This window comes from Diabrotica undecimpunctata, chromosome 4 (assembly GCF_040954645.1).
Source record: "Diabrotica undecimpunctata isolate CICGRU chromosome 4, icDiaUnde3, whole genome shotgun sequence".
NCBI lineage: Eukaryota > Metazoa > Arthropoda > Insecta > Coleoptera > Chrysomelidae > Diabrotica > Diabrotica undecimpunctata.
In genome coordinates this window covers 42,803,757-42,825,728 of record NC_092806.1, presented here as the reverse complement: position 1 = coordinate 42,825,728, position 21,972 = coordinate 42,803,757, and positions in this window count along the sequence as shown.

Genomic DNA, 21,972 nt, shown 5'->3' with positions numbered 1-21,972 from the left:
GTCATTTTTAGCGGTTACGGGGACACTATTTTCTTTCATAAAATATTTAGAAATGTAAAATACGGGCTTTTCTCTATGTGAATATGTTATATAAATCATAATTATTCCTATGGTGCAAATATCCCAATTTTTCAAATTTTGGTGGTTGGTTTTTGGGGTTCTTTTTTAGTAGGGCAGTATACCGTCTAATAGAAAGGCTGTAATATTTATTGGGATTTTCTGTTTTTTTTTGTTTTCCTATAAATTTAGAACCAAAACATGTTTATATATTAACTCTAGTGTACGTTGTTCGGAAGTAACAAAATGGGTTGGTTATAACGTCATCGTAAAATTTTTATTTATTTATTTATTGCTAATTTACAATCTACTTCAATACAGTAATAAGTAAATATGATGTATGTTCTTCGCTTGTGGCAGGTGTCGTCCATTGACGACTCTCTGGAATTTACCTAGCAGCTAGATCTTCTGGCCAAAGTCTTTTTAGACGTCTGTCAACCAGTGGGGGGTTGAATAATTCGTCTATGAGATGGTTTGGATGGTCTGCGCTGCGATTCATCTATCTTCTGGAGTGGTCGGAAATCACATCATTGATGAAGGGGATGTTGAGGTCTGCATGAAGGGTTTGGTTTGACACAAACCATGGGGCTTTAGCTAACATACGAATAGTTTTTGACTGGAATGTCTGTAGTATTTTGGTGTTGGATGGTTTGCTACAGCCCCACATCTCAATTCCGTATGTCCACACTGGTTTGAGTATTGTTTTATAGATGGTCAGTTTGTTTTCTAATGAAAGTTGCGATCTTCTGTTGATTAGCCAGCTCATATTTTTAACTTTTAGGTCGAGGTGTCGTCGTTTGACTGCAATATGTGATTCCCAAGTAAGTTTTTCGTCTAGATGAAGGCCCAGGTACTTTACTTCTGTTTTTATAGGTATAGGTGAATTATTTAGGTGTAATTGTGGACATCTAATTCTTCGATTTGTGAAATTTACTTGGCAAGACTTGTTTGTGTTGACGTTTATTTTCCAGCATTTAAGCCAGTCTTCTAGTTCATTGAGATGATTTTGCAATTTGTTAAATGCTAATATTTCGTTGATGTCTGATGCTAGTATACCAGTGTCATCCGCAAATGTTGCCATTAATGTATTTTCGCTAATAGGAATATCAGCAGTAAAGATTTGATAAAGGAATGGGCCAAGTACACTGCCTTGAGGTACTCTGGATTTTATTTGGTGGTAGTTGGATAGAGCACCTTCGAATTTAACTTGGAAGTATCTGTCGGACAAGTATAATTTAAGGAGGAGGTAGATTTGGTCAGTTAGCTGAGCTTTTATTTTAAAGAGAAGACCCTCGTGCCACACTCTATCAAATGCTTACTGTATATCAAGGAATGCTGATAGACAGATTTGTTTCCCTTCTAGGTTCTCTTTTATTTTGTTGACTAATCTATGGCACTGTTGTATGGTTGAGTGATTTGACCGAAAACCAAACTGATGATCTGGGATAAGGTTTTCTATAGGTATTATTGTTTCTATTCTGTTAAGGATTAACCTTTCGAAGACTTTTGATAAAGTCGGAAGGAGACTTATTGGTCTGTACGAACTGGCTTCAGTTAGAGATTTACCAGGTTTAGGTATCATTATAATTTGTGCATACTTTCATTGCACTGGAAAATAGCATAGTCTCAGGAGGCTATTAAAAATAATGGTTATTAAGACGACACCTTTTCTTGGGAGTTTTTTTAAGATTTCGCCAGTTATAAGGTCAAATCCTGGAGCTTTATGAGCGTTAAACAGGTTGATTTCGTTACGGACTTCGTTTGGTGAGAAGTATTTTAGTGGTAATAATAGCTGACAGGGTGCATTAAAAGAGTCTCTAATTTTCCCGTCGTTAATATCGTTGGCCTGTGGGGTGGAGAAGACGGTTGATAGATGTTCTGCAAATCTGTTGGATTTTTCTATATCTGAACGAGCCCAGGTTCCGTCATTTTTCCGAATTGGTGATTTCATTACTACCGGCCTTTTGAATTTCTTTGTGGCTTTCCAAAGAGAGTTGTCGTCAAGAGAAAGGTTTGTGACATATCTTTCAAAAGATTCGTTTTTGGCTGTTTGGATAGCGGAATGAAGTCTGTGTGAGCCTGTTTAGATTTGTTTTATCTATCGCGTTTCTTGTTCTTTGTCATTTGCGACGGGCTCTTCTTCTTTCTTCTGCTAGTGTTCTAGTGTGGAGGGGTATACTATACCTTTCATCAATGGTTTTTTCCTTTTCAGGAGTAGCTTTCCAAGCGGCTTGTTGTATTTGTTTCGTTAGATATTTTACAGCTTCTTCAATATCGTTTTTGTGTTTGAGTCGAATGTCAAGAGATATTTTTTCATTGATTTCTTCTTTGAATTGAACCCAATTCGTGTTACTGGAACATAGCCTTGGTGCAAGAGTTTTCCAAATTATATTGGTACTTAAAGTAATCAAGATGGGACTGTGGTCCGAATGTAGATCAAAACTGGGGGTAATGTCGCTGTGTATTTCAGGTATTCCCTTAGTTATAGCAAAGTCTAGCAGATCAGGAATTTTGTTGTTATCAGTGGGCCAGTATGTGGGGGTACCAGTTGTTAGGTATTTCAGGTTATTATCTTGTATGATCTTTAATAGATTTCTGCCTTTTGGAGATATCAGTCTTGCTCCCCAGGTTGTATGTTTTGCATTCCAGTCCCCTGCCACTAGGAAATGTGAGCCAAGTTGTTCAAAAAACTCTCTGTATTCCTCCAGATTGATGGTATGGCGTGGTGGGCTGTAGATAGAAGCTATTGTTAATGGGAAGGTGAGCGCTTGTACTTTTATGATAGTACTCTGAATTTTTTTGGTGATATATGGAGCAAGTTCGTAGTGTTTTATAGCTGTACGGATTATTACAACTGAACCAGCATGGGCTGTTCCATCTGGATGGTTTGCGTAATAGACAGAGTAGTGTGGAATTTTTATAAAAGACCTCTCAGTTGTATGACTCTCAGATATAAGTAGGATGTCTATTTTGTTTAATTTTGGAAATAGTATAATTTCTTGCACATGGTTTGTTAGACCATTTGCGTTCCACTCTGCTATTCTAAGTGAGTTAGCCATTACGACGTTCTATTTATCACTGTTGTAAGCATGCTTAGTATCATGCTGTTTTGGTTTATCAATTGTGCAAACATATTATTAAATTCGTTGAGGAATTCTGTAAGTTTATTTGAAAGGTATGAATTATTGTTGTTGTCTTGTGAAGAAGTATTAGTTGCTGCAACTTGAGCATATGTTACATGTGATTGGCGTATGTGGTGAGCATTATTGTTATTATTATTTAGGCTTGCAACTCTAGATATAGGAATGCTGCTTGTTATATTTTTGTTTTTCGAATTTACTAGGTCTTTATATATAGCACATCCTTTATAGTTTGCTGGATGATTGCCATTACATAAGGCACATGTTGCTGGTGTGTCGCGTGCTTTTTTGCAGGTTTTTGTATCATGTGATCCACCGCATTTAACACAGGCGAATGGCCTCAGGCAGTAACTTTTTGAGTGCCCGTATTTTTGACACCTTGTGCATTGTACTATTGTATTTTTTATACTAGGTGGTTCTACTGTTATTATGCAGTTTCGTAGAACTTGCAGGTTAAATGTTTTTGTTGTTTTCATTTGGCTCTATATCGACAAAGAATAAGGGTAATGGTTCTTTGGTAACTCTATGTCTAACATTAATTATGTTGCGAACTTTAAAACCCTTATTATTTAATTCATGCGAGATATCTCCTGTGGGTGTTGAATGATGTAATCCTCTTATGACAACTGCAGTTGAAAGGTTTGCTATCATAGCACTATAGTCAGTAACTCCATAAATATAGATTGGTGGAGGTGAAGGATCTTTTTTGGTTATATTTGTGTTTGGTGTATTTAATAAATTGTCTGTTTGTTCATCTAGATTTTCTTTTGAGAGGGAATCAAATCTGTTTTGTGTTTGGATTTGGTTGGGAATTTCTGAAGTTTTTTGTCTTTTCACCCTTTTTCTCTTATTGCCAACTTCTTGCCAAGGATGTTTATTTTCGTTTTCTGTTTCGTTAAGTTCTACGTCGCTATCGCTATCCGTGTAGTTATTGATGTTTTGTGATGATGAGAGTGAGCATTGAGGGTTTGTGGATACTGTTGTGTATTGGGACTGAATAGGGTTTTGAGTGTTATGAATATTTTGTGCAGTTGATTGACTAGGAAATTGTACTTGGTTTGGTATAGCTATTTGGGTTGGAATAGGTATTTGGTTTAGGCATGACATTTGATTTGTTGTCTGGTTAGATGGTGTTTGATTAAAATACAAAAATGGTACTTGCGGATTTACTGCTGTTTGGTTTGACTGGTTCTGGTTATTTATTGTTGGGACATCCTGTATAGTGTTCAGTTGTTGATAAATTGGTTGGCCATTATTATCAAATCCTAATAAGTTCCCCGAAGGGAACATATTTCTTTTGGTTGTTTGACTAATCACTTAGTTTTTGTTACTTTTCACTTTAACAATTTTTTGATGCTGATAAGATAATTACTAGTTAATTAGGTAGTTTTACGATAAGGAAGTTCTCTAGCGCTTTGAATGACGGTACGTGTTTACGCTTCGAGAATCAGATTGCTACTATCGTAAAATGTGTGAGAGTTTTCAAGAGATTTCAAAATTTTCTTTCTATTGACATTTGAGACAAGCTTGACATTCTCTCTTCTTTCATGATGTTTCGACAATACGTTTTAATTCTTTTGAGACAAGAGCAATCTCGTTTATTAGAGACAGAAGTTGGTGGTAATGAGGGAATTAATGACAATAATTTTCATTAATTTCGGTAACACCTTGTTGTAATGAATTGCAGTATATAAAATTATACATGTATTGTAACTTATTCCACCTTCCGAAAATATTTGGATCAGCATATAAAACTTTTAATTCATTTTCTAATTTTATTTTATTAAAGAATGATTAACTGAGTGATTGACTGAATGATTTTATTAATTAACTTGTTTAATAGATACTTGGAAATTCTTTGGTGTAACTTTTAAATTTTTGAATTGTCAAAGAGGGCAAAGTTTGCAAATTTTCAAAATTCGAAACACGAGTATCTATTTCAACAGATCAAAATAGTATCAAAATTTTACAATATACTCGTTTTTCGAGATCTCTGTCTGTGTGATGCCTTTGTCTTTTTTGGGGGGTTCGAAAATATCAAGCGAGTCCAAACGTCACTGCGTATATATTGAAAATTACTATCATTACAAAAATCTCTCAGATTTTGCACCAGTTTGTCTATTTTTGGAATAAATAATGTCAATTGACTGATTTTGAACAACATTTGTTGTTTGTTTGGGTAAACAGTTTGGGTAAATACTTTCTTAGAAATATTTAAAAGAATATTAAAAGAGGAATCATTTATTAAAGTCTTCAAACCGACTGATTCAGGGATCGAGATATCATCACTTTCAAAATCGTCGCCATTAATAATAAAATCAAAAAATTCCAAAAGCTGTTTACAAAAATCTTCTACAGTACAAGGTAACCGAGATTTAAAATTCTATCGCGTCTGACAAACTGTTGGCATTTTTTTTTTGAAACAAATTGTTTGCAAATATTAGTTCGTAAATCCACGTATCCTGCAAAACTAAATTCATTCATTCATACAGAGTAAATAAACTATTGCCTGGAGTCCATTCAATTTACGAGACATCATAATAGCACCGTCAGAAGTATGCCGTACCAATTTATTATCAAAAAATGATAAAATAAAATGGACAAATGTGAACGTTGTAAAACTTTAGCACCCAATTCTAGGTAGTAACTAGTTCTACTAATCGATATAAGAGCGCTCCAGCTTTCTTATAAAGGATAAATACAGCGGTGGTACAATATTGTCGCCGGTACAATTTCAGCTACTTTCCCCCTACATGAATAAACCCGATCTTTTAATCAGTATCATTTAGTTTATTATTGTGAACACATCGGTTATGTCTTTTTCCATAGTCTCAGCTAAAAGAAAACAGAAAACTTAATAAATGTGTATTTTTTGTGAAAAGCTGAGTACAAAAACTTAGTGCATTTAAAATTACAGAACAACTGCGTTTTTAAGGTATTTTCGTACAATTTTTTGAACATTTTCTTTTACACAAACCTTCTTCTGATAATAACAAACACAACAAAGAAGAATTATATAATTTGGTGCAGTCGTTACGAAGTGATGCCTGTACAAACATTTCAGCGGTTGTGAAGGGAAATTTTATTTTGAAATAGGGTAATTATGTCTGCTGTACCCTATACGCAAACGAGTGACTTTAACGTATAGCTGACGATCAAGCAGCAAGCAACCATTTATTGGGACGACAAGATTAACTCTTGTACTCATGAGTCACTCTACCGTGCCGCCCCAATGCTCCAGACCATCCCTTTCCCTTCTATGGCACTCTGATGCGCGATAGGGGCAGAACTATCAGCTGTACTTGTCGTGTGAAAGCCATGGGGAAAAGAACTCCAACATAAGTTAGCATAAGGCGCTCTTTTCCTGCTATCTCTGGTGACATCATCGAATCTGAAATTGCTTGCTCGGGCCCTAAGTCTTTGCTCCGTGTTTGGCGACTTGGCGCTCGAGGATGTGGTCCACTCGTGCTCAGGTTTAGGGTATTTTGTTAATTTTTTTGGTGGCTTTCGCCTTTTTGTTAGTAGTTTTGTAATTTTTTTGGTGGCCGAAGCCGTTTTTTAATTTTTTGTACTTTTTTTTGAGAGATGTCTAAAAAGTAATATCATTAGTCATTATTAAAATTACCAGTGCTATGTGCTGGGTTGTTTTCTGTTGATAGAGCTACGATTTTTTAGACTTTATATGTTATCTAGCTCAGAAAACTTTGTTCTGGCTTTTCCTTCCATCGTGTCTGTCACCCTCACGTGTTTCAGTTCTCTGAACATTAAACGTTCAGAAACGTAGCGGGGTATATTAGCTGCTTTTCTGAGGCTGTTATTATGTGCTGCTTGTATCCTTTTTTGTTTGATTTACTTATGTGTCCCTATGCCAGAGATGTATATGTTATTATTGGAAGCTCTTATTATGCTGTTAATCAGTCTTATTTTCATTTTTAGTCTTAGTCCTCTTATTGTTGCTCTGGCTGTGGGTGTGTTTTGGATGGTTTGGTCCACATGTTGGGTAAAGGTTAGTCCTTGATCCATTGTGACTTCCATGTTTTTTGCTTCTCTTTTCCATTCGATGGGATTGTTTTGTACTGTAATTTGTTCGTCTGGGGTTTCTCTTATCTTTTTAAACATGACTGCTTGAGTTTTTTCTGACTTGACGATCTGACGAGCTGGCGATCAAAGCTTGTCTCACACCATGAATTTGTTGTAGGCTTAATAGTGTGCAGAAATGATTGTGGCTGGTGCCATTTATGTTCGCCCATACTTAGCACTTTTGTAGTGTTACTAATGTAAATGCATACCCTGTTGTTGGAGATTCTGGACGCGAAGATGATATTTTTTTGTTGTAGTAAAATTCCTATTGTTGTTATATATTCCTGTAGTTTTATACCTGCTACTAATGATAAAACAGTTGCTTGTTCTTAATATGGTAAATTGAAATTGCTTACTGCATTGGAGTAGGTTATTGATGGAGATGTAAATGAAGTTGATGTTGGAGATGTTGTCGATGAGGTTGATGTTGAAGATGTCGATAATTGTTTGGTGTTAGTTTCTAATTTGCTATCCATTTTTAATTTTTGTTTTCTAGATTGACAAGTTTTAAAGTCAGAGTCCCTACTGATTTTTGACAATTAGTTTGACTTATCGGCTTTTTTAAGACATAAAAATGGATCCTTTTTTAATTTTAATGCAATATGTTTCAAATAGTTTGTATGAATTAAATAAAATCAGTAGGTATTTACAATTTTTCTTCCATCTAGTTAGAAAATCACTTTATTTCACGCTTAATAACAATCCTGTTTCAACCCTTAACTACCATGGCCCAAAAATAGTAACATTTGTACCTTGGCAGGGTCAAATTTGACCCCCCATTGTTTTTTGTACCAAAAAATATTCTTTTTTTAACTTGTTTTATTTTAAATTATTTTGTTTACAGCTACTTTTACATTTATATAAAAATAAACGAATTTGGTTAATTAGATATAACTTTATTTAAAAAAAAAACTTTTGTATTTAGTCAAATTAACATAGCTATGCACTTTCTCGAATTATAAGAAAAATAATAAAAATGTGCAGTTTTTTTATATCCAATGGTGAAATCTAGGTATCATAGCTCCTACCTAAAATAAAAAAATCGATTTAGATTTCGTATCTCAAAAATGACAAGCATGATTTTACCTTAATTTTCAACACAGCTTATGCATAACGTCTGTATGTGGGAATGATTTTTGCAAATAAAATCTCGACATTTATCGCACGATGAGCTTTCTTTCTTTTGGTTTTTGAAATATGGACATATTTTACACCTTCCCCTCTTTTTTCGTCGTTGTGGCTCTGGATTTACGGCAGCCATTGGTTCCTGTAGTCCGGAAACTTAAAAAATTGCACTACGAATTTCTCTCGGTAAACAAGTTTGCTGAGCTCTACGAGTTAAATGGGCCTTAATAAGTTCTTGACCTAAAGTGGTTAGAAACAATCTTCTTTCCATTATTTGATTTTGCTGAACTCCATTAAAAATTACGTTAGCATTTAATCCTGCAATGTCCAAAATGCGAAACCATATTAGTTGAGGCTATCTACGAGTTCTTCTGCCAGTTTTGTAGCATGCACATTTCTTATCCAATGAATCCACCCCACCTTTTGTCTCGTTGTAAAAATTTATAATCTCTGGCTTTCCATTAACAATTTTATTGGAATGATGCATAGTTGACACTAACAACACTGCACGATTTTTCTTAGGAACAAAAGATACAAGGCTCTCGCTTCCTGTAAAACCAAATAAGGCAGAATTAGGTGGCCTGTTTTTTTGGGGTTGAAATTCAGTAGGAACCTCTCTTTTATTTCTTTTTAGAGTTCCAACATATGAAATTTTATGGCTTCTCAGTTCTTTTATAAGCTCATTGGACGAAAACCAATTATCTGCTGTTATGTTTCTATTTGTACCAGAAATTGGTGGAATAAGTGTCAAAACATCTAGAGTGGGGATGGATAACTTTTTTGGATTTGCTCTGCGTGTATCTTTTCCAGTATATATAAAACCATTTAGCAAATAATGTGTCTTAGAGTCTACTAAACACTGCATTTTCAGACCGTATTTGTCTGGCTTATTTTTGAGATACATCCTGAATTGGCACCTTCCTCTAAATGCAATAAGCATTTCATCTATTGTGAGATATTCACCACAGCTATAATTGGACTGGCAATTAATTATAAACATATTAAAAATATTGGATATAGCTGCCAGTTTATCTCCGTGCGCAATACGTTTTTGTCTAGTAGCTGGGTCGTCAAAACAAAGGCTTCCAAGCAAAAAATAAAATCGGTTTAGTGACATGGTTGCTCGAAATATATCACGGCCAGTACCATTCGTAGTAAATAAAGATCTTAAATCTTCATTATTGGATTTAAATACCCCAGCTAAATATAATAAGCCTAAGAAGGCCTTTAATTCAATTATGTCAAGATGATTGGTATATTGACACGATAAATTGTGTAAATTATATTTAGAAACTATATTAGTTATTAGTTCATTGGTTTTCTCAAGAATTTCTTGCAATATATCGTGGCTAATAATACATTCCCAAGCATCAACTGGTTTCTCTGGCATACTAGCTCGAGCTTTTCCAATAACACCAGATAAATGACTTGTTAAATTATGCTTACGTGTACGAGAAAAGGTGGGAGAAGTTTTAGACCACTTGTACCTATTTTTGCCATAAAACACATCCCTTGAGTCAGCTATATCACTTTCTGCACCCGAATATTCACTACCAGTTTCGGAATTATTAATTTGCCATTTTTTTTTCGTCATCATCGTCCCATTCCTCTTCACTGTCTGTTTTGTGAGCACTGTGTTCACTAGCCTGGTCTAAAAACTCACTGTCACTATCTTGTCCATTGTCCATAATTTTTTGTCCCTCCTCTTCAAGTTCTTTCTGTGTCAGAGGACGTTTATTGCGACTACACCCCGCCATTTCAAATTACTCGTTAATTGCACTAGAAACACTTATACCATAAGCGGGTCAAAATTGACCATACGCGTGCCCAACTCTGCAGTAGTAACAGATAAACTAACGGAATTTTCGTAGATCGATAAATCACCTACCGGTCGAAGATTAGCAGAAAGCGTGCAATGCTCAATCTATGTTTCGGTAGCAAAACTTGGCATTAAAAACGCGGGGGTCAATTTTGACCCCGCCATGGTACTTAAGGGTTAAATAGTTTGTATAAACCAACAAAAATAACTTTTAAAATGAGAGAGAAAATGAGAGGGACTGTCAAAATATTTTGACAGTCCCTCTTCTGTTGTGTAATTTTTAATATATATTTGTTTAATAATAAACAACCGCTAATAATAATAGCTCAAGTCTAGTAACAAGAAACCTTAAAGAAAATAAGTTTCCTTAATATATTATTATTAATGTTATATTCAGAACAATTTTTTTAAGAACATTATTAAACTACTTTTCAACTACTTGATATCGGCATGTTGACTAATGACACCACTTTGTACATCGGTTTATTAGTTTGATTTCGTAACAGCTATTAATTGGACATAAATACCAGGAAAAAAACGACAGAGAAAAAGTCCAACATCTTATGCAATGAAGCTATTTATTTTTGTTTAATAATATAATCGCGACTGGTACACCTGCCGCCCCAATATTCAGAAATATGGGCAGATGGGACGTCTGTGTCGTATTTTAAACCGTTGACTATAGTCGATCGTAGCTTCAAGGTATTTCCGGTACGAATATGTTTTAGATTTTGATACAAATTCATTTTTGTTCTGATCATGAGAACGTACGACATAAGCTACAAAATAATAAGAAAGGAATTAAAAAATAGGTTATAAGAATTCTATTACCAATAGCTGATTAGGTACAAATCTTTTGTAAAGTTTTTGCTAGTTATTAATTAGAATTAAAAAAGTTAGAGCTGAAAGTAAAGAAATAATTAGAAAAAACAGAGTAACTTCTAAATGAGGAACTGATATGAAAGATTTAAAAAGAAATCTAAAAGGAACAATATTGTTATATTATATTAGTTATATTATATAAATAGCTGAATTCAATATTGATACAAATGAAGAAAAAATAAAAAAATATCTGAAAAATTTTATAGACTACACGTAAACGAAGAAGTAAATAAAGTAAGAGCAACAAAAGTAGAACAGAAATCTAGTTTGCTACAAAGAAGAGAACACGTGAGTAAAATAGAATTATGCAAAAAAAGAGTCAGCTGAAAAATTTAAAGGGAGAAAAGTGATTCATAAATATTGGCGAACAACAAACGAAAGAGACTTGAGGAAAGACATAACTTGAAAATGTAAAAAACTAAGAAAAAATGATAAAACGGTAAAATCAGTTTTTAAAAAGTTAGTGGATCAAGAGGAATTGAGATAGTTATTGAAAGGCACTTTTAAAAGTATTGGAATGCAGCAAACGGAAAGTAGCGAAGAAGGAGCAGAAGAAGAAATAAAAAAGAAAAAGAAAATGGAAATGGAAGAAGATAGCAAAAGTAAGCAAAAGTTATTCTATAAAATTTTGCAGACAAAACGAACACAAAGACAGAGCATGAAATTTGCAGCAATAAAAGACAAAAGTGGAGAGAATTAATAATAGTAACAGCACAAATAGAAACAAGATGGAAACAACTGAAGAAACAGATATAATCCAAGACTGCATTAATGAATGACAAAATAATATATTGGAAGATAACACAGAAATGTCAATAAATGAAGATGGACTAGAAAAAATAATAAAAACGTTGAAGTATGGAAAAGCACCTGTAGTGGTTAAAATGGGAAAATGGAGAAGAAGTATTGCTAAAAATATTGAATAAAATTTGGAAAAAAAAGGCATCTTGGAAGATTGGAAAGTGTCACTAATATTTTACGTCATAAAAAAAAGCAGATAGGAGAGAATGTAATAACTACCGAGGATCGATGTTCATAACTTGAGTTAAGTCTCTCAGTTAGTACACGTTTAGAAGTTACGCTCATAGTAAATCTTAATCTTGTGATATAGTTGTAGTTTGTTGCAAGGTTAAGTGAAAATTCGAGTAAATTCTTCAGGTATTGTGACCTCAGGTCAGATAGCCAAGAGGGCTGGGCGGCCGGTTCTCATTCGCTTCACTGCGAGTGGTTCAGTGGATGTAAGTTCGATCCCCAGCTCGGTGTACAGAAAACAAAAAGGCTAACGCAGTAGTTTAAAATTCTAAATGAATCTGCGGCTTAGACCAGAATATGCTGGTGTCTGATCGGCCTATGGAGGAGCAGTACGGCAAAAGATAAGGGCTTGTGGCTCGGTGATACTCCTCCATAGATCCCTACCGGAAGGGCGTACCGCCTAAAATACCGGTGTATATATATATTGTGATCTCAGGTATGTTTTGGTTTATTTGTTTAATTATCTGATAAATTAAAAGTTTAACAAGAATAATTTTAGGTTAGATTATTTAATGAAATGCTAAATAGTGAGACATGAGACAGTTTCTTCAGAGAGATATGAGACGTCTTATGTCTCCCTAAATAGCGTTTTATAAGGTAATATGCCAATATATAAAATAGTAACTGCTTGTTGGGGTACTATTGCTGGAGGGATATTCAGTCCAACGTTTTTCATCTTTCCATGAGTAAATTTTAAGAACTATATGTTAAGTGGTGGTGTTCTATGAAGTGCTGATGTTGCTCATTGCAGTACATGAATGTCTTCTGGAAACTTTGTTGTTTTTCTGGACCACTTTATAAAATATACTGGTTGTTCAACCAGTATATTTTACACACAAAATAACAACGAAAGCCATATTTCCGTTGAATCCCTAAAAAAAGCAAAAGAAAATGGAATTGTGCATCATAGATAGTTTTAAATTCAGGTCAAACTTTGATCATTTACAAGATTGTTGCTTTAGCTAGTCGAGTGTTTACATTAGCTTTCACACCCAAGATTATTGTATCTGACTTTTCAGCGACCCACATTTACCCTTTTAATCAGGATGTGTCTACTGAAATTGTCAATTTTATATCTAGTGCAGTGACCGATTGACTACTGGAAACATGAAGTACAATTCTAGAAGGTGCATCATCTTTACCGAAAATCGGCGAGCAGGAGGAAATTTCGACCCCTGTGAACATTTTTGGGTGTAAAACTCAATATCAAAAGTCCACGTACACGAGAACAATGTCAACACTAAACAAAATTTTGTTAGTCCAGAAATTTTGCGACCGCTTCCGAAGGCAGGTCCACGAAAGCGTATTACAAAGCAAACGGGGTTCACGCTAACAAAAGACGCTATAGGGCTGAAATAAATGCTCGAAAGACAGAAAAAGTTATTCCATTGAAGCATGATAATCTTTTTTCAAATAAACAAAAATCTTTACAAAAACTTGCAAGTTCACTAGAATCTTCTTCGAGTGATGAAGAGAATCAAAACGAGTTAGGCGGAAGTAGCGAAGATATTTCAGATGTTGAAAGATGCGAAAGAGAAAATGTTTCAAATTAAAGTTCTTGAGGATGGCAAGACCCTTCAAGTGGGAGACTTCGTTTTATTTAAATTTGACACAAAGGCTTCAACAGTGCATTACGTGGGTCTGGTACAAACAAAGGCAGATGATGAATATGAAATTAAATTTTTACCGTATCCAAACAATGTAGGTGGAACAGAAAGAGTTAAATCTACTCTGACATTTGGCTTGGACTTCCGTTATTATCAAAATGTTCAGTAATTTTTGCATTTTATTAATCATTATTATACAGTTTCCGTTTTTGATTAATAATTAATGAACATTTTGGGTTGTAAACTTTCTATATGTTTTTATTTTTTCATTAATTAGTAAACATTTCCCAAAAGCTTACAATGTCTCATTGCTCCCTATAATTTGTCTCAACGCTCACTGATCTAGGGAGCGGTGAAACACTACACCATTTCATTTAAATATATCTAAACATTTAAGTATTCCAAGTAATATTTTGGAAGCATGAAAAAGTATAGCAAGATTAGCTAAATGACATACAATTCACTAGCAGTACATATTATCTTTAAATTGCAAATTGTATAAGTTATAAAAAATAAAATGTATGACGTATGATATCCCTACATCCATGACATTTAAATAAAATAGAATTTTTGTTAAAAGCCTAGAAATAAACAAACGATTAAGAATCATGACATAACATCAGGTGAGACGAAGCAAAAAGTGGATTAATAATTGGGAGGAGTAGTTACAATCATATATTTAATTTAAAACAGATATTACAAAAAGCGCTGGAAGAGAAAAAGAAAGTATACTTAGCATTTCTTTACCAAAACAAAGCCTTCGATAAAGTACCAAGACATAAACTAAGGAAAATACTAAGAGAAATAGGAATGGTTAACAAGATATTAAGAATGATACAAAAAATATACAATGAAAACAACAATGACATAAGGAGTAATAATTTAACATCAGATATGTTCACAATAAACGTAGGTTTAAGAAGGGAAGGAATTCTTAGCCCAACACTATTTCTATTATTTATGGACAAAATTATTAAGAAATACACAACAAGGAGTAAAAAGCTGAATGTGGGGTAAAGAATCCTGTAAAGAGTAGAACTCTTGGAAGGAGTATTTGATGGCGATTTGGTGCTAATACCAAAAACTGAAAAAGAACTACAGAATAATTTGGAAATACAGAAATAAGTACTCAGCGAAAACGGAATGAAGATAAATTTTTATTCTTAGCAGTCGTATAGTCTTCGAATACTATCATTTTTTCTAGATCTGGTGCTATTGTTTTACCTGATATTTTGTGCCCTAAATATTATAGTTCTTTTTAACGAATTCACGTTTACTCGAATTCAATTTTAAATTTAGTTAAACTAATTTCTACAGGGAAATTATTATAAATTGCTGTATTTTTATGACCAAAATAAAAAGCTAATGCCCAATGATTATGAAAGTATAATCTTATAATACTACTTCAAACGATCATAACAATATCTATAATTTATAACCAACCGTACGTAAATTATCGATAAGAGCCTCTCGACTACTATATCTCTAACCACCAATAAAGAACCTATCTATCACCGTTTTGTCTGTTTTCACTTTCGACAAAACACATTTCGGCCTGAGGCGAAATAGTTTGATACGTCGGGTCCATTACTCCCCACAAATCTTGCATATTTAATCAGTTATTCTCGCTTATGGTCTCTTTGAAAGGATGAATACCAAGTTTTCAAACGTCAACTAAAAGCTAAGTATAAACCATCAATTTTCCAGTCATCACTGTCAGCGGTACTACTTTCAAGTTGTGGGTGAATGGAACTACACGGTTAAAGAATGCTTGTTATGATATATTGTGCGTATGAGATTTCATAATCTTTTATGTGGAGAAGACAGAACTGGATGGTGTTTTGAATAATATGGAAGTAGCACTATTGTCATTTTTTGACCTTTTTTATTCATATTATAAATATGGAGATAAGCAAATCCTAAATCCGCATTAAGAAGATAACATCCAAGATATATATAGGTGTCCATTTCTTTCAGATGAATAATCAAACATATTAAAATTCCAGACCGATAAAATAGTTGGACTTTTCCAAGGTTGCCACATTGAGAGTTATATTATATTTAACTTAGTATATGTTGCTTTATTATCGTGCCCAAACATCTTATTTATAGAATTTCGGACTAATGCCGGGGTAAGTCGGTTCCGTTTTCATTCACAAGTCACAAACCGAAAGTACACCGGTACAGATTTTGCACTGACAAGATATTCCATATTTTGTATTATAAAGTTTTAATTCTTTGGTGAGTGATATTACCTGCTCAGAACTTTGTTCCGGTCATAAACCTGCCTGCTCGACTGAGATTACCTAGAATAGATCTTCTTCTTCAAGTGCTTATCCGCTGCAAACGTTGGCTATTAAAATGGCAATTTTGATATTGCTTATGACACTTCTAAATAGTTCAACCGATGTAAACCCGTACCACTTTTTTTCTGCCACGAAAGTTTTTTTTTCTGCCTGGCCCCTGCCTGTTTTCTATTTTTCGCTAGATAATCACTTGAAGTAGATGGTACCTATCGTGTCTCAATATATGGCCCAGATATTCAAGTTTTCTTTCTTTTAATTTGCTCACAATTTTCTTCTCTTTTACGAATGCTTGTGGTATTTTCATAAGCATCTCTGTCAGCGTCCAAGTCTCCGCTCCATGAAATAAGATCCGAAAAATACAGCCTTTAACTAGACATAGCTTTAGAGAAAGGGAATATCGTTTCTTATGAGGAGCTTTTTCATATTGTTAAATTCTACTCTAACTGGTTATATTTTCGCCTTATTTTCTGTGCCCTTGTCCTCTTTTGCATTTACGTTGGTGCCAAGGTATACCCAAGATTCTACATGGTCAACTAGTATATTTTTTATCTGTAATTGTCGAGCAGGTTGTTGCTTTTTTTATCAGCATCCGTTTTGTCTTCTTGAAATTGAGGCTCACGTCGTAAACCTTCATCACCTTTGGCTCTACAACCCTGTGTGGGTCTTGGTTTGTTCAAGAATTAGTCTTCATTTCCCACTATCTTTCGCCGTGGCTTTCCAATTTCTGGCCCCTAGATTCCTCAAGTCATCTTCGACTTGAGTTTTAAATCTAGATCTTGGCCTGCCTGTCTTTCTGGTTCCTACTGGCTCTTGATATAATATCTGTCTTTGGGGGTCTCCAGTGTCCATTCTTTTAAGGTGTCCTAACCACCTTAGTCTATTAATTTTAATAGACCGGACGATGTTTCATTTTTCATAGCATTGATACAATTAAAAATTGTAGCGCCTGCGCCATATCCCGCTTTCTTGTACTCCTCCGTATTATGTACCTAAGTATTCTTCTTTTAAAGCGGCCTAACAGTTTTTGGTCGCTTTTTACCATAATCCATGTCTCTGACGCGTATGTCAGGACAGGTTTAATAAGAGTTTCATATGTTAGTATCTTGGCTTTTTTGCTAATTATGTGTGATGTTAAGAGCTGCTTTAGTCCAAAGTAAGCTCTGTTCGCCAGGTATATTCTTCTCTTAATTTCTACGCTTACTAGGTTGCTGTTATTTAGTTGTGTTCCAAGATAAATAAACTCCGAGACCTCTTCGATGTGTGTGCTTCAGTCACCAGATCTTGTGGTGCCGCTATTTGTGTGATGTTCGTGACCTTCATGTATTTTTTTTTTGATACGTTGACCTGCAGTCCCATTGTCTTCGCAGCTTTTTCTAATTTTTCAAAAGCCTATATCAGGTCTCTTTTTGTCCGTGTTACTATGTCAATGTCATCTGCGTAGGCCAATATCTGTACACTTCTATTGATGATAGTACCTCTGGTTGTTATGCCCCATTTCTCTATGGCTTTTTCTAGCGCGATGTTAAACAATAGGCACGATGGACTGTTTCCCTGACGTAATCCAGTATGCGTTTGAAAAGACCTTGACACTCTGTTTTGTACCTTGACTTTGCACTCAACTTTCGAAAGAGTTGCCTGTACCAATATTATTAAATGCGACGGAATATCCAGTTCTGCCATGGCATTATAAAGTGCGCTTCTGTCTACACTGTCATAAGCTCTTTTAAAATTTATGATGAGGTGGTAGGTATCGTTTCCACATTCATATGTCTTTTCTAAGGTTTGTCTAAGAAGGAAAATCTGATCAAATGTTGACCTTTTTTTCGAAATCCAAATTGGTATTTGCCTATTTTTTCCTCAGTATATACTGGTAAACGATCATAAAGTATGTAAGCCAGTACTTTGTAAGCAGTATTTAAGAGGATTATGCCTCGATAGTTGTCACACATTAGTGGATCCCCTTTCTTGTGAATAGGTATTATAATACCTACATTCCAACTCTCTGGGAGTTTTCCTTCTCTCCAAATGGATGCAACAAGTTTTATTATGTATTTTTTTTAGCGCGTTTGCTCCATATTTGAACAGCTCAGGGGGTATACTATCTTCTCCAGGGGATTTGTTGCCTTGCATTGCCTTGTATTGCCTTGGCAACTTCTTCTTATATTGGTATATTATTTTTCTCCCTCTCATCGTCTACGTCTCCACTGTGGTCATTTATGTCAGTCAAAAAATTTATTAAAATCCTTTATAAAAGGTATATAAATAAAAATTATATATTAATTTTAATTATATACCTTTTATAAAGGATTTTAATAAATTTTTTGTGATACATTGTATACAGCCAGACAGGAACAGTTTCCTTGTGGAATTGATGTCAGTCACTTCTCGTTTGCCTATATTTAATTTCTCAGCAAAATTCTCCGCCCATCTCTTCACTATTTGTTCTGGCTCTTTGATAATTTCGGCCTCCTCAGTTTTTATTTTGGTTATTCTAGGTTTAAATTCTTTTCTATTGTGGTTCACATTTTTATAAAATTTTCGCGCTTCGCTTTGTGAATTGAGCCTTTCTAGTTCCTGTAGCTCGTTTTCTAAATGACGTTTTTTTTTGTTTTAGTATCTTTTTCTCTGCGTGTTTCATCTGTTTGTACTCCTCTTGATTTTGTCTTGTCCTTCTGTTTTGGAGTTTCCCATACGCCTGATTCTTTTTTTGAGTTGCCTATGCGCATTCCGCATTCCGTCGTAAACCTTACTGACTGCATTAATCCTTTTCATTGTATTCATTTTGTAATTCATCTATGCTACTGGAAATGATTACCGTTTACCGGTATATATTATAAATTTAAAAAAAAAGTGAGGATAGACCCCTGATAGACACCTTTTCTGATCTCTACACTTTTAGTCAATTCGTTGTCTATTTTGCTCTTGCTGTTTGACTTCAGTATAGGTTTCATACAATACGAATAACTTTGTCGTCAATAACTTTCTTTCATAGAATATCAATTAGTTGTTCATGATTGACATTATCAAGTGTTTTCTAAAATCCACAAAGCACAAATACGTATCCTTATTAACGTCTTTACATTGCTGTATAAGCACCTGAAAACCGAAAACTGCTTCTCTACTTCCAAGTGCTTTCCCAAAAGTCAAACTGTTATCTTTCAATATTTGACTCATATTTATCACAATATACTAGCTGACCTGGCGAACTTCGTGCCGCATTAGAATTAAATAGTGTGTCTAAAAAATTAACAGTAAATAAAACCAAAAAAAAAATACAAATATATTATGCATGAAAAAAGTTGAATGAATAATACTTTCTGATAAAAATATTTTTATTTTTTTTGCGTTAAAAATAGACAACGGATGACGGTTTTCTGACACGCGAATTACTGCCCATGCTCAAAACATGCAAATTCTAAGTTAATTAACTTCCAACTGTTGGCTTTGTGATTTGGTTATTGTCAATGCAGAAGCCAAAATCATGGGAAATTGTAAACGTTTCAAACCAAATGGTACGTTCTTTGAAATCATCATTATACGCAGGATCAAGACATCCTCTCGTTTGTATTTTTCCTTGATGATCGTTTTCGCAAATGACTATTATTCGTTAGTCTTTTCACAGTTAGTCTCGTTCCAAAATACAGTCGAGGTCGCTTAATGTTACGTAGCATAATGACAACTGATCCTACTTTTAATTGTAAACACTCTGTAGGATTGTTGACAACGTCATTCTGATTTATAACTGTGTCAACTGATTTGAATGAAAACAACTTTTCTGGAAGAAACTTTAAAGTAGTATATTCAACCGAATATACATATAGAATAAAAAAAATCCGTCAAACCGTTTCGAAGTAGTATGACAACTAACTCTGTGACACTAATAACTCTGTCACACTAATTTCGGCATTAATTAGGGGTAGATGATAGAAGGGGGAACATTTATGGTTGTATGTGTTGTTAAAGCCACATCATAAAAAAATAAAAATAAAAAAAATTTTCCAAAAATTTGTAAGGGTCCATCACCTTCTATTTTTTTTTGATAATAACCATATTTACTTGCTTGATCTTTAGAAGTTAAGGATTTTTACCATTTTGGTCAAATTTTGGCATTAGCACATATGCTACTTTTTGATCGTCAGTTTAATAAAGCTCTAGTATAATTACTCGCTATTTTGTAAGCAAACTGGGATGTATTTTTTATTATATATTCTTGATATGTGTTTCTTGGCTATGCCTTTTCTTTACAGTACCAATAACTCTGCTTTAGTTTCTGGTATTAGCTGTTATTAACTCCACGCATCTATCCAGGTCGGTAGAGAAACATATATTGTTGGCCTTTTTATAATTTTATCTTGGGATAGAACTGATTCGCATCCCCATTTCTATTACAACTGCAGGATGTTGTCTGTATGGAAAGTCAGAACTTTACGTAAATTAGCTAAGGTAAGTCTCTGTTTTTAGTTAAAAAGTGGCATAAATAGGGGTTGTGTTGTGCCTAGAGGTTACTAATCTGATAAAAGTTGTTCATCAGATTAGTAGCCATCTTACTGGCTGTTATATATGCCAAGATATACAGTAGTGTAAGGTTGTGCTTGAATTGCTGTATCCGGCCAAGATGTGGCAGGCGATTCATAAATATTGAAGACGGTAATACTACCGATTTTTGTGACAATATTATAGATACACTCATTAATTTCTGCGTCTATTCTGACATATGGGGCTTTACCGTGTGATCAATGAAAACTTTTTTTCCCTCTTTTTTAGTTTTTCTTCTGATTCGCAGTGGGTTTTCTGTATACCAACTAAGCCAACGTTGCCATTTTTTAATATTTTAGATATAATTTGGCTTTTAGCATAGCTTATGTTTTCTACGTTTTTGTGGCGATTTTCTACGATTGGTCTAGTTATAAAATGCTTACACAAACCACTTATTTTATTAGTCATATTATGTTATAAATGTTGTTTGGTTAGGAGATCCTTAGAATTATCTGAAGGCCAGTATGTGCTAGTTTATTTAGCGTTAGTCTAAGGTGCACGTATCGTATTTCTACTATGGACGCAAACTAGCGTTACACCTCTTTGAGCTTTAAAAAAAATTTTTAACTTAAGAGTAACTAACAAAATTGTTATTAAAAGTTGAAGAAACTCTAGTTGGACAGTAAAGTTTATAATCTATATCTCCTTATATTTAATTGTCAACCAATCAGTCTTTCTTCTGCTGACCTAATTGCGAGACTTTATCTTCAGGCTAATCTCAAAAGGATAAATAGATGTTGACAAGTTTCGTGATATAGCCAACCACTAATTCACCACAAAACGCGATGGCCTACACGAAAAAGTAAGAAAGCCGAAATAATAATTTCCAATTATTGTCAGATATCTACCGTGTTCCCTCTTCAACCCCACACATAATTAGATAATTTATTTTAATCTAGATAATGCTGTAACAGGCCAGAAGAGATCTATCGCCAATTTGGAGAACCGTTAGAAGACAAAAATCGGTAGATCCAGTTATTATGTTTCTTAATATCGACACTTTAGTACCAGTGGCGTCCATCGTAATATAATATTAAACTTTTCTGGCAATATTTGCCTCGTACTATATATGTTCACTTACTCTTTTACTAATAGCGTATTTATAAAATTTCAAACGAGAGAGTATTCGAATTCCGATCCATTTGGGTGGAAGTACCAAAAGTGGTGGTTAAATAGGATTTATATGTTTTATCTAATAATTTTTAAAAAGAATTTAAGTAAACTTCTGTTATAATCCAGTCGTCAGAGAGCAAAATGCAACTTAACCTCTAAAAATCATACGAACAAGCTGAATTTTACTGAGAATATAAATATTGAGTTGAGATGAGTTGGTTGACAATAAAGAATAAAATTAAGAATGGATATATGAAAGTAACGTCCAGGGATAA